Raw genomic sequence first — 13,228 nt, 5'->3', positions numbered from 1 at the left:
CTCCATGGATTTTAATTCCTACTCCGAATTTTTCTTTTGTTTCCTTTACTGCTTGCTCAATATACAGGTTGAATAACATCGGGGATACGGTACAACCCTGTCTCACTCCCTTCCCAACCACTGCTTCCCTTTCATGCCCCTCGACTCTTCTAACTGCCATCTGGTTTCTGCTAGGCATGATAAGTATCGTAAAATATTAGGATGCCAACTAATTTAATTTTGTTTCACTGATTGCAAATTTAGTAAAACTATTTCTAGGCGCATCTATCGTAAATTTTATAACAGTATACCCGGTCAATTATCGTTAGTTCCCGAGCACAGCAAAAGTCACGACAATACTTCGCACGATCTTAGAATCAACAGGAGCTCCCACAAGTATGTTTTGCGAAGCAAATTTTGAAATTAATTCCGTCTTTATCTGGAGTTGCACTACCCACATTAGTCGCGTGCCGTCACCTCGATAACAGATCGTAGACTGACTTGGAGTAACACAAAATCGCACAAGTACGTCACCCGAGGCAATTTTTCAACAAACCGTTCCGTCTTTGCGTGAGATCAGATTTTATACAGGGCTTCACGTGTTACCTCCTCGCACACCGATTGTAGACTAGTAGTGAGGTATCTTAGCTATTTGACGCCTGCTCTCTCAGAGCACACATCCTTTCTACCAACAACCACTGACAGTAATTAGAATTTGGAATTAGCATTTGCTGATGAATTGAATGTTATTTGAAGTTATTATTAACAACAGCTCAATGTAAGTAACGTCATCAGCGCGGTTAGAGCTATATAGTAAGATTTATCAAACAGTAAATATAAATAATAAAATATTCACGTCATGGCGCCCAGCATCCCAGGTGACTCCCCACTGTGTCTCTCTCCTTCTGTACGATACTGCTCTTGCGAGCCCGGCGGTTCTCGCGCTTCGTGACCATCTGGTGCGTCACTCGGTGAATCTGCCTTTTGATCTCAACTACTTGCTGGCTTCCATTAACGAAATCATCCTAAACTGTGCATTAAAACATTACAAAATGTAATAAACGTGGGCATTGACGTGGCATTAACGCTATAAACTCCCTCATCTGTGGAACTGCGCTACTAGCTCCATATATGTGTCATTTTCTTGCACGGATCGTAATTTTTTTCTCACGTAGATCGCTGTTTATCTTATACTACTTTTGCTCACTTGGACGTAGGACAGCACAAGTTATCACAATTTTAGCCGAAGCAATAATGAAGGAACAAGTACAGGCTTGCAACTGTAAAACAACAATGGCGGTGCAAAAAAAATGTTATTCGTGGTTGGCGCACTTTAATATATGCGCCCCCGCTCGAAGCATAAACAAAATAGTTGGCACGGGCTTTGCAGTGGAACACCAGCACACTGAGATGAGCAAATTAGGACTACAGGGGTTATATTTGTTTTTAGACTGTCGCTTAACGAGGATCGGTTGTAGGATAGCAGTTTCGTTTCGAGATTCAGAATTAAGTCTGTGTTTGGTAAGTCGATTAGTTCAAAAATGGCTCTGAGCATTATGGGACTTAACATCTGTGGTCATCAGTCCCCTAGAACTTAGAACTACTTAAACCTAACTAACCTACGGACATCACACACATCCATGCCCGAGGCAGGATTCGAACCTGCGACCGTAGCAGTCGCGCGGTTTCGGACTGAGCGCCTTAACCGCGAGACCACCGCGGCCGGCAAGTCGATTAGTTACTCAAACTTTAGACGAGTACAGCATTAAAGTGACAGAGAATAACTCACCAACTAAATGATCATAACTGTGAAGTCATGTATTGTTGACTGGAAAACTGCTCCGACGGGACGAGTAGAAACTCGTCTAAGTTTTTGAAACACAAAGTTCTTGAGTGGCTCAGTTTAATAGCGAGTGTCCCGGAACACAGTAGGTGGTACCTCATCTGTGTGGAAGACTGCTTGGAAATGCTACAAGCTTTCGTAATCCGTGCCGCTCACAAACGCAAAAGCAAACAATTCCAAGACCTGTGAAACGAAACAATAAACGCAGGCAACTAAAGTCGCATGGCAGTCTGCCAAATTATGAGCTGCTAAGAAAGTGGATGGCGCAGATTCGGCATTCACTCAATACTTAGCAGACTGCACCAGTCGGCACAGGATAATAACGGCAGATATGGCGGCAGAGAAAGGATGCCTCCGACAGCTTCTGGCTTCCCAGGACAATTTCCGCAAAATCCCTCCTCTAAACCAAACTACCGTCTTTATGAAAATCTGTACATGGAAGGCAGGACAGGCAGCCATTTTCACAATGAACGAAGAGAATTTGGCTTTATTTTCTGTGAGTACAGGGAAACCCTGCAGAAATTTCCCATTGTTGTCTTATTGAACGCATCTTGACGTACCGGAGGCTGGTATCGGCTTCTAGTGTGAGTGTTCACCGGAGGTGAGGGTATCATCTGGAGTGCCCCAGGGAAGTGTGGTAGGTCCGCTGTTGTTTTCTATCTACATAAATGATCTTTTGGATAGGGTGGATAGCAATGTGCGGCTGTTTGCTCATGATGCTGTGGTGTACGGGAAGGTGTCGTCGTTGAGTGACTTTAGGAGGATACAAAATGACTTGGACAGGATTTGTGATTGGTGTAAAGAATGGCAGCTAACCCTAAATATAGATAAATGTGAATTAATGCAGATGAATAGGAAAAAGAATCCCGTAATGTTTGAATACTCCACTAGTAGTGTAGCGCTTGACACAGTCACGTCAATTAAATATTCGGGCGTAACATTGCAGAGCTACATGAAGTGGGACAAGCATGTAATGGCAGTTGTGGGGAAGGCGGATAGTTGTCTTCGGTTCATTGGTAGAATTATGGGAAGATGTGGTTCATCTGTAAAGGAGACCGCTTATAAAACACTAATACGACCTATTTTTGAGTACTGCTCGAGCGTTTGGGATCCCTATCAGGTCGGATTGAGGGAGGACATAGAAGCAATTCAGAGGCGGGCTGCTAGATTTGTTACTGGTAGGTTTGATCATCAAGCGAATGTTACGGAAATGCTTCAGGAACTCGGGTGGGAGTCTCTAGAGGAAAGGAGGCGTCCTTTTCGTGAATCACTACTGAGGAAATTTAGAGAGCCAGAATTTGAGTCTGAATGCAGTACAATTTTATTGCCGCCAACTTACATTTCGCGGAAAGATAAGATAAGAGAGATTAGGGCTCGTACAGAGGCATATAGGCAGTCATTTTTCCCTCGTTCTGTTTGGGAGTGGAACAGGGAGAGAAGATGCTAGTTGTGGTAGGAGGTACCCTCCGCCACGCACCGTATGGTGGATTGTGGAGTGTGTATGTAGATGTAGATGTAGATGTAGTCATGTTCCACTCGCTGGTCGAGCCCTTTGGGCCTAAACGTGGTGGCAGGCAACACTTCGTTGAAGGGACAACAAAATTTGCAAGGGAATACAGCTAATTTTCTCACGGGGTGCGAACGGCGTCGTGACGGCCGAATCTTAGATCTGTGTACACAGATGTGAACTCGTCACACTCAGGTATACTCTAGGCTCTTTCGGTGGCTCCCTCGCAGCTAACTTCTAAGGAGGAGATCGCATTCACCGCTAAAGTGAGGGGCAGGGGCTTATCGCAATTACTTCCGCGAACTACAGTGCCCTGGGGCCCTCTTCCCTTCTCCACAACCTCTATGACTGTCCGCCTGTGTTTAAGGCACACTACAGGGCAAGCGCCTGGGCCGCTCGTATCTTAAGAAGATATGCTGAAATACTCCTCCGGAGTTAGCAAGCCTCCTACTCTCCTCAAAAACAGCCAAGAAAAAAAAAAAAAAAAAAAAAATAATCAGACATCTTTCAGTAACATGTGACGACCATGTCACAGAACTATCGTGTGTACATATTTACATTTCAATGTTACTTTTATGCCGAAGTTAAATTTTTTTATTGCACAAATTATGACACTGGGGTAAATACTGTACAGTTACTGTAATAATAATATAAAACTCTACGTACAGGGTGTTCGGAATCTCCGATTATAAACTTTAATGACTTGTGTAAAAAAGCACTCACTCCGCCTCCAGGCCACGAGTGGCCTACCGGGACCATCCGACCGCCGTGTCATCCTCAGGAGAGGATGCGCATAGGAGGGGCGTGGGGTCAGTACACCGCTCTCCCAGTCGTTATGATGGCATTCTTGACCGAAGCCGCTACTAGTCGGTCGAGCAGCTCCTCAATTGGCATCACGAGGTTGAGTGCACCTCTAAAAATGGCAACAGCGCATGGAGTCCTAGATGGTCACCCATCCAAGTGCCGACCACGCCCGACAGCCCTTAACTTCGGTGATCTCATGGGAACCGGTGTACCCACTGCGGCAAGGTCGTTGCCTTGTGTAAAGAAGAGAGTATAGAAAATCTTGAATATGAGTCAGTGTATGGAAGAAGAGAGTATAGAAAATCTTGAATATGAGTCAGTGTATGGAAGCGTTATCCAACGACGCTACGGAGCATCCAAGTTATGGGCGCCGGCGCCCGTAGATGTGTATATAGGCTATACAGGGTGGTCCATTGATCGTGACCGGGCCAAATATCTCAAGAAATGGACAAAAGGGATACTGTATAAACTGTCAAAAGTCGTGAAATGCAAGAAGATCATAGATCTAGTCAGAAATATGTTGATAAACAGGAGATTCAAGGTATCTCTGAATGGGAAAACAAGCAGCTACAGGACACTACAAAATGGTCTCCCCCAAGGGTCTGTGCTGGCTCCATGCCTTTTCAATTTATACATAGCGGACATCCCAAACCTGGAATCTCGTTCTTTTATGTATGCAGATGACATCGCTATCGCGGCTCACGCCAACACTTTCGAAGAACTGGAAGAAATTTTAAACAGGGATCTGGAACGACTACAACAATATTATGACAACTGGCACCTCAAAGTAAATCCGACTAAATCCGTGGCATCAATAATGCACTTGTGTAACAAAGATGCAAATCGTGAGCTAAAAGTGCAAATAAAAGGTAAATTGTTGAAAAACGATAGAACGCCAAAATATCTGGGTGTTAAGCTAGATCGCACTCTCACATATAAGAGCCACCTGTACGAAGTCGCCCAAAAAATGAAAACAAGAAACAACATCATAATGAAACTGGCAGGAACAACCTGGGGATGTTCCACTGAAACTCTACGCACATCAGCACTGGCACTTCTGTATAGTGTAGCGGAATATTGCGCACCCGTCTGGGCCCGCAGTAGGCATGTCAGATATATTGATGTGCAACTTAACGAGACAATGAGGCTCATAACAGGAACAGTAAGACCCACCCCGAAACCTAGGCTGCCCGTCCTTGCCAATATCGAACCACCCTCGATTAGACGTGAAAGAGCAATCCAGAGGTACAAAGAAAAGTTCAGGGACCTACCTCCTCCCCCTGACAGATTGATGTCAAGAAATCCCTTCTGGAAAGAACTCAAACAACAGATTGTTATCGATAACCTGTGGAAACAGCAATGGCAGGAATGCAAAGTGAATAACAGTTTCCTTATTGAGGACCCATCTCAACGAGTTCCAGGCTTCCAACTCCAACGTAGAGTGTGGGTAACTCTAAATCGTCTGCGGACAGGTGTTGGTCGGTGCGGATATTTGTTGAAAAAGTGGGGTTTCTCCCAGGACCCCAATTGTGAGTGCGGAGAGAGTCAAACCATGCAGCATATAGTTGAGTGCGACGTACACGGACTTAAGGGAGGAAATCTGATGGACATACATGTGATAAGTGACCAAGCACTTTTGTGGCTGGAAACCCTGAAAATTTTATTGTAAATCATTGTTAATGTTAATTTAAATTTTTATGTTGATGTTTGTAAGTGTATCACGCTTTGCCTGTAGCTGAACGAGAAATAAATAATAATAAAATCTCAAGAAATAAACGGCAAACGAAAAATCTACAAAGAACGAAACTCGTCTAGCTTGAAGAGGGAAACCAGATGGCGCTATGGTTGGCCCGCTAGATGCAATAGGTCAAACGGATATCAACTGCGTTTTTTAAAATAGTAACCTCCATTTTTATTACATATTCGTGTAGTACGTAAAGAAATATGAATGTTTTAGTTGGGCCACTTTTTTCGCTTTGTGATAGATGGCGCAGTAATAGTCACAAACGTATAAGTACGTGGTATCACGTAACATTCCGCCAGTGCGGACGGTATTTGCTTCGTGATACATTACCCGTGTTAAAATGGACCGTTTACCAATTGCGGAAAGGGTCGATATCGTGTTCATGTATGGCTGTTGTGATCAAAATGCCCAACGGGCGTGTGCTCTGTATGCTGCTCGGTATCCTGGACGATATCGTCCAAGTGTCCGGATCGTTCGTCGGACAGTTACGTTATTTAAGGAAACAGGAAGCGTTCAGCCACATGTGAAACGTCAACCACGACCTGTAACAAATGATGATGCCCAAGCAGGTGTTTTAGCTGCTGTCGCGGCTAGTCTGCACATCTGTAGCAGACAAATTGTGTGGGAATCGGGAATCTCAAAAACTTCGGTGTTGAGAGAAATATCGCTACACATATTGCCAAATGCATTGAGGTTGACGGACATCATTTTGAGCATTTACTGCATTAATGTGGCATTTACAGGTAATCACGCTGTAACAGCATTCGTTCTCAGAAATGATAAGTTCACAAAGGTTCATGTATCACAGTGCAACAACGGAAATAAAATGTTCAAACGTACCTACGTTCTGTATTTTAATTTAAAAAACCTACCTTTTATCAACTGTTCGTCTAAAATTGCGAGTCATATGTTTGTGACTATTACAGAGCCACCTATCACAAAGCGAAAAAAGTGGTATAACTAAAACATTCGTATTTCTTTACGTACTACACGAATATGTAATAAAAAATGGGGTTTCCTATTTAAAATACGCAGTTGATGTCCGTTTGACCTATGGCAGCGCCATCTAGCTAACCAACCATAGCGCCATCTGGTTTCCCCCTTCAAGCTAGACAAGTTTCGTTCTTTGTAGATTTTTCGTTTGACGCTTATTTCGTGAGTTATTTGGCCCGGTCACGATCAATGGACCACCCTGTATATACAGGGTGATTCGGTGATGGTACTACATACTTTCTTGGATGACGGAGAAGGGGAAATGCAACAAATTGAGGTAAGGCTTCTAGTACCGGAAACGAACGAATCGAGAGTTGTACGCGAAAACCGTTCTGATACCTCTGGAATGTATTGGCAGTGTAGCGTAGGAAAGGTTTAGATGTGTTATTATGGACAAAAACAAGAACGAATGTCTTGCAAACATTCCAGGCTTCTATATCCTCGCAGACTGTAATTAAAGAGGCTGTAGAAATAAAATATGTGAGAAAATCTTCAACCGTGACAGCGGATACAATCTTAGTAATATACGGAAGCGAGCTCTCGAGGCAGAGAAGAGCCAGAGATACTCGTGGAAATGTTTACGCTTCTGCGGGAGCGGTGGCGTCAACAGCGCAGGTGTTAGCACCATGTTGACAGCTGACGTAATTAATGACCAGTCACAAGCCGTCTTTGGGCTTATTTTGTACTGTGAAATACCCTCAGTCGCATCATGTGCGGTTTGGAGGCTCAGCACAAATACGAAGCAGTTTCCTAGCATCCAATCCACAAAAATCGAGAACGTGAATAACTGCAAAGAAAATACAACAACAACCATCGGAAATAACTGACGAACTAGGGATCATTGGAATTCGAGCAGACGCTTCCGTAGTTGAAACTCCGCCACAGCTCGCCGACCAGCACTCGTCAGGCGAGTCCGGAAAACAATCTGCGTGGGCTGGGCGCGCCTCTCTGGCTCCAGTGGAAATGTCGGAACGCAACAGTTGCATCCTGGCTGGTGGACGACTTTGCGTGCTTAGTATTGACAGCACTGTTCAGTGACTTGGCTCAGAGAGAGAGAGAGAGAGAGATAGAAGAAGAAGAAGCTCGTTATCTCGAATACAGAAAGAGGAAGGAATAGAAAGGGGGAGAGAGAGAGAGAGAGAAAGAGAGTCTGCGGTCCCTGGAGAACGTGCCGGGCTGGAAAAGCCCGGAGGCCGCTGCTGGAGCCTGGCGGTTATTAATGCAAATTAACCAGTGGCCGGATTCGCAGACAGGCCGCACAGCCCAACGAGGCCCTAAATTAAGTGCGGCGACCACAGACCGGGCTTCCAGCTCCACGGTCGTCCCGCATACAACAGCAGCAACGATCGTAAAAAACGTACATTTGTCTGCTGTCTGCGATCGATCCGCTGTTTCAAGTATCACTTATCACTTTTTAAACTCCGACCAATATTTGTTTATGTGAACAGCCCAAGTCGCAGCCGAGTCAAGGCGCAGATCTGTGGCAACGTTTCAACCAGTTTCCTAGTTGTCATCTTCAGAAGATCACAAGTAGGAAACTTGCTGAAACGTTGCGGCAGAACGACGCATTGACTCGGCTGAAAACCCGAGACGACTTCTTTACATATAACTGTTGATATTCATTATCTATCGTCTAAATTATTTATTTCTAAATAGGAAAACACAACCCAGCTTCAGTATCTGTGTCCCATCTCTAGGAGCATATTAAAATGGGATTCCGTAGAGCACACACGACTGAGGTTAAAGTATTTTAATATATGTTAAAATAGAGCATCCCTGGTAATTGGCACGAAACAGCGTATCTTCTTCAGTCCTAGACCTGCCTGAAAGCCCAGTTACATGGGGTCATGATCGAAATGCTTGCGTTTCAAATACATTTGTGCTGACTACAGAGAGCACCATTGTCCTCCGCTGCGGAGGCTTTCTGGCAGGCCTACGACTGAAGAGGATAGCCGGCCGCTGTGACCGAGTGGTTCTAGGTGTTTCAGTCGGGAACCGAGCTGCTGCAACGGTCGCAGGTCCGAATCCTGCCTCGGGCATGGATGTGTGTGATGTTCTTAGGTTAGTTAGGTTTAAGTAGTTCTAAGTCTAGGGGACAGATGACCTCAGATGTTAAGTCCCATAGTGCTCAGAACCATTTGAACCATTTTTTGAAGAGGATATCCTGTTTCATTCCGCGTACCAGAAGTGCACTATTTTAAATTATTTTAATCGCGGTTATACATCCTTTATGGATGTATCGAAATAATCAAAAACCTGTTGCGTAGAAGAAATTTAATTTCGTTACCGGTTTAAGGCATCCCATCTTCAGAAGGCTGTACAGAAAAATACACCACAAACAAGTAGAAGTTAGATAGGAATATTAAAATTAAGTACGAAAAGATTAAAAAATTGTAAAAAATCAGAAAAGTTAAATGTTTTTTTCTATCCATCCTTAATTGGAATATTGCTAACTCCAACTTGTGAATGTAGACTTCCCCAGCGTATACAATTGACGAAAAGCTCTTGGGTTTCTTCGCCAGAAGATGATGAGTATGTCAGTTGTTGAAAGGTTCCGGTTTCATAATACTGCCAATCGGCTGGAAACCGGAGAACTTTTAATTAAATCCTACTTATTTGTGGTGTATTTTCTCGTACTGTCTTCTGCGAGTAGGGCACTAAGTGCCTGAAGACAGTTAAGAAATTAAATTTCTTTTATGAAACAGGTTGCTGATTATGTCGAGATTATATATATATATCAGATGCTGACTAGGGATGTAATACAAATTCTTAATGGACTCAAATTTTAAGATTTATCTGAAGGTGGGACATTTGTCCTAAAACCAGGTTGCGCCTTACTTTTTAGATATAAATTATAAAAAAAATTTACTACTGCAGCGGACTTTTCATTAATGACTGAGGCGTGCTCATTCCCAACTATGCGTTTTCGTGAAGTTCGCTGTCTATCCGTGTTTGGTTTCCCGCCCTTGTTGCAGTTACGTTATGGTGGTTCTTCCTTCTACTTGTGGAAAAAGTGATGTGTATCGATATTTGCGCCGTGTACCATCTTTGGTTTGGTGCACGTAGTTTCCGGCTAGGGGGTCTGGAGGGAGTCGGTCGGTTGTTGCGGACGAGGGAAGTTATCTCCGCGCGGTAGTCAGCTGGGGCCGCTGGCAGCCCCTGCGCAGTGTCGGAGCGGGTGTGGAGCTGTCCGATCGCTACGAGCTTCGTCGACCGACCCAGGGCGTCAAAGTTGAGTAGTGGTTTCAACTACCCAAGCCACGTCCATTCATGTTGTGGCGGTTCGTTTCGGTGGTTTGCTGTCGGAGGTTTTCCTGTCAGCAACACTGAGTGTTTCTACTGCTGAAATTTAGCTGCCATACGGTGCAATTAACTACTTTGGTCGACTACAATTTGAGTGCACCAGTGGAATTTTCTGTCTTGTAGCCGTTAGTGTTCCGGTTACCTGCCCTTGCCACTAACGTTATTTCAGGCAGCGTCTCTTCCTCACCTGTTATCGCTGTCCAACATGGTGTGCAATTTTGACAGCTAATACATACTCCATTGTGGATTATCACGTTTGTAAACTTTCCGTTTTGAGTTCTCATGTACTGATTGACGGGAAGCAAGTCGATGTGTCGGTCGGTCCGTGGCTGTCCTCTGGTTGGGTTCAGACATATCAAGTATAGTTGGACTCACCACCTGTCTCGCCTGAGTGAACGAGGGCAGACCGACCTCCCTGGAAGCTTCTGAGTGCCACCGGTGTTTAATTATCTGTTGTCAGCTACTTTAAATTCAAGGCTTCTGATTATTTTTTCTTAAAAATTTTGCAAAATTAATTTTTAAATTTATCTTTCTAGCTTAAGCACTGCGGCCTTCTGCCTTTAAAAGAGTATGGTAATATATTTTAAAATTTTCGAACTTAATTGTCGCCTTTAGTCATTGGTATTGCACCTTGCATATGTATGTTCTATTTGCTTAGCCTTAAGGCTTTCCATGTAGTCGTGATACGTTTCTTTATTTATTTGATTTGCCTCTTTAATTGGATTTTACTCTTGTTTGTTGTTAAGGTTTCTTGTTGTTAAACATTCTGGCCTTCTGCCTTTAAAAGTCTATAATAATACTTTCTAAAATTTTGAAATTTAATTGTGGCCCTCAGCCATTTGTATTGCACTCTGCATATGTTTGCTGCTTTTTTTTTAAATTATTTTATTGCTATCTTAATTGGATTTTTCCCGTGAAAGAGTTGCATTCGGTAAAGTTCCGGCAATGTGCCGCTTTGGTTGTGGAGGTTTTTAAATTACAATAAATGACAATTAAAATGAGAAACTGGCCTCAACCTTTGGCCTTTCCCACAATCCTATTACCTGTTCTGCGCAGCGGGTTTGGCGGGCGTATCAATGACATTTAAGACAATTTCCAGAAAACATCCAATACCCCACTGCCGAAAAGAGACTCGTATACAAATAACGGGCTAAAACGGAACAGAGTATGTCATTCTATGTGAAAATAAGTTATATAAGTACAGAATCAAAAATATTCTAGTAAAACATGAAAGGTGGCAACCCTTTGAGCATGCGTCCTTTCACCCCTTCTTAGCTACTTAGTCAATCCAGAAGCGCTGCAGCCATCTCAGCTATGTAGTCGGCTATGACGACGAATAATTATACATGTGACAGAGTCTATTTGTTGCTAGCAGGTTTGGGGCAAGGTTATTTCTGTGTCAGTGAGGACGGCAGGGAGATGTGTCTAGGGCGGCAGAGGTGAAAGAAACGGCCGCCCGCTCTTCCAGGAAAGCATCCGTGCCTGTATAAAAGCGAGACCGCTTTGCTTGTGAGCGCAGGCGCTCGGTTCTCGCCGTAAAGTCGGCGCAGTCTTCAGCACCACAATGGCCAGCGGCTCGCGCACCGGAGGTGTGCGACCGACAGATTTTCACGATTTGCTCTGCGGAGGAGAGCACAATCCGCCGCACGCGTGGAATGCACGCGCGTCTCCCTGGCGCCAAGTTTAGAGGCGGAGAACATAGATTTTAGGGCCAAGCTTTCTCATTGGAGGAAAGTAGTAAAGCGGTGTCTAGGCGGGAGTTCTGGCGCGGCGGTATGAGTTTGGCGCAGTTTGCGCTGGCAGGTTGTCCAATGGGGCGACTCTACGAGGGTTTGCTGTCGAGTAGGGAAGAGACGAGAGAATTTCGAGGCATTCGGTGGACGTCCACCGTACAGGACTGACTGGACAGTTCGGCCAACGTATGTTGTACATTCGGCGGAGAGCCGCCGTAGAGGACAGTCTTGCTTTTTCGGCGCGCCATCCGTGATTATCTGTACATCTCGACACGACAACAGGCAAGCCGTCACCTTCGCAGTTGCACACCTACAGCCAGTGTCCAAATCACCCGCTGGGCAGTTCAGTGGTGAGATTATTGCCAGCCCGTGCCTATTAGCAACCTTTGTCTGAGGACTTAGTCCATCTGACCTGCAGCCCTGTACTTCAACCAACCTTTGTCATATTGACGTTCAACTAACTGTTCACAATCTCGGTCAGTATCTCACATGTAGTCAGAAAGCGTTTTGCTGTTATTATCTTGACGGAGGCATCGCTATAGCTTGACCCCCTTTAATTACTTTTCAAGCCGTCAAGATGATCAGTCACCGTGCATTTTCTTTCGTGTACTTTTTTCCTTCAAAGAGCAATATTTCATTTCAGTACCCTATTTATCCTGACCAGCTGAATTATAATAAAGTTTTATGAGCGGAGGGTATATAACGAGGCTATGGAAACTTACAAGCAAGGGTTCGCAAACAAATCGTTTGCGAGATAATTGTGAGTGTGTGGCTACAGGTGGCTACTAACTTCAGTATCACCGTCCTTGTTGGATTAAATTTATTTGAACTTAAAACTTACCGATTAGGCCCGTAGTCTACCTCACGCTGCACAATGTTGAGGAGCGTGGTACAAGTATGACGGGGCATAGAAACGTTTTGCTGCTGATATAAGACTATATGTACTGCGTCAATATGGTCCAAGACGCGCAGGTCAAACAGAGCCTGTACGTCGGTCTCCAGGGTCACCTGACCTCAGTCTTTTGGATTTCTTTTGCCTCCAGTCGTCTCAGAACTGTCATATGATTGAAGAACTGGACCATCAAACTGCACAACCTTGTCAATATTTGCGTAATGATCCAAGAGTGTCTGAAAGAATTCTTAACTCACTCCATAGAGACTGCTGTATAGCTTCCAAGTGTGAGGACGACGTGGAGGATCCTTCTGTTAACAAGTGCACGTAATGTGAAGCTGGCTGTAGGGTGAAATTTAAGCCCAAAGACACAGGGTCATATTTATTTATATTTCAAACACAATTCCGCTACCTATGGCAGTATTTCATA

At 44.3% G+C, this 13,228-nt stretch overlaps 1 pseudogene; it reads right to left on the bottom strand.

Annotated features, from left to right (window-relative positions):
- Positions 1-4,249: 4,249 nt before the first annotated feature.
- Positions 4,250-4,367, bottom strand: LOC124620508 (annotated as a pseudogene).
- Positions 4,368-13,228: the final 8,861 nt, after the last annotated feature.

The sequence above is a fragment of the Schistocerca americana genome, chromosome 6, assembly GCF_021461395.2.
Source record: "Schistocerca americana isolate TAMUIC-IGC-003095 chromosome 6, iqSchAmer2.1, whole genome shotgun sequence".
NCBI classification, from domain to species: domain Eukaryota; kingdom Metazoa; phylum Arthropoda; class Insecta; order Orthoptera; family Acrididae; genus Schistocerca; species Schistocerca americana.
Note: the sequence above shows the minus strand (reverse complement) of the source record. Positions and strands in the feature narration are given on the sequence as shown.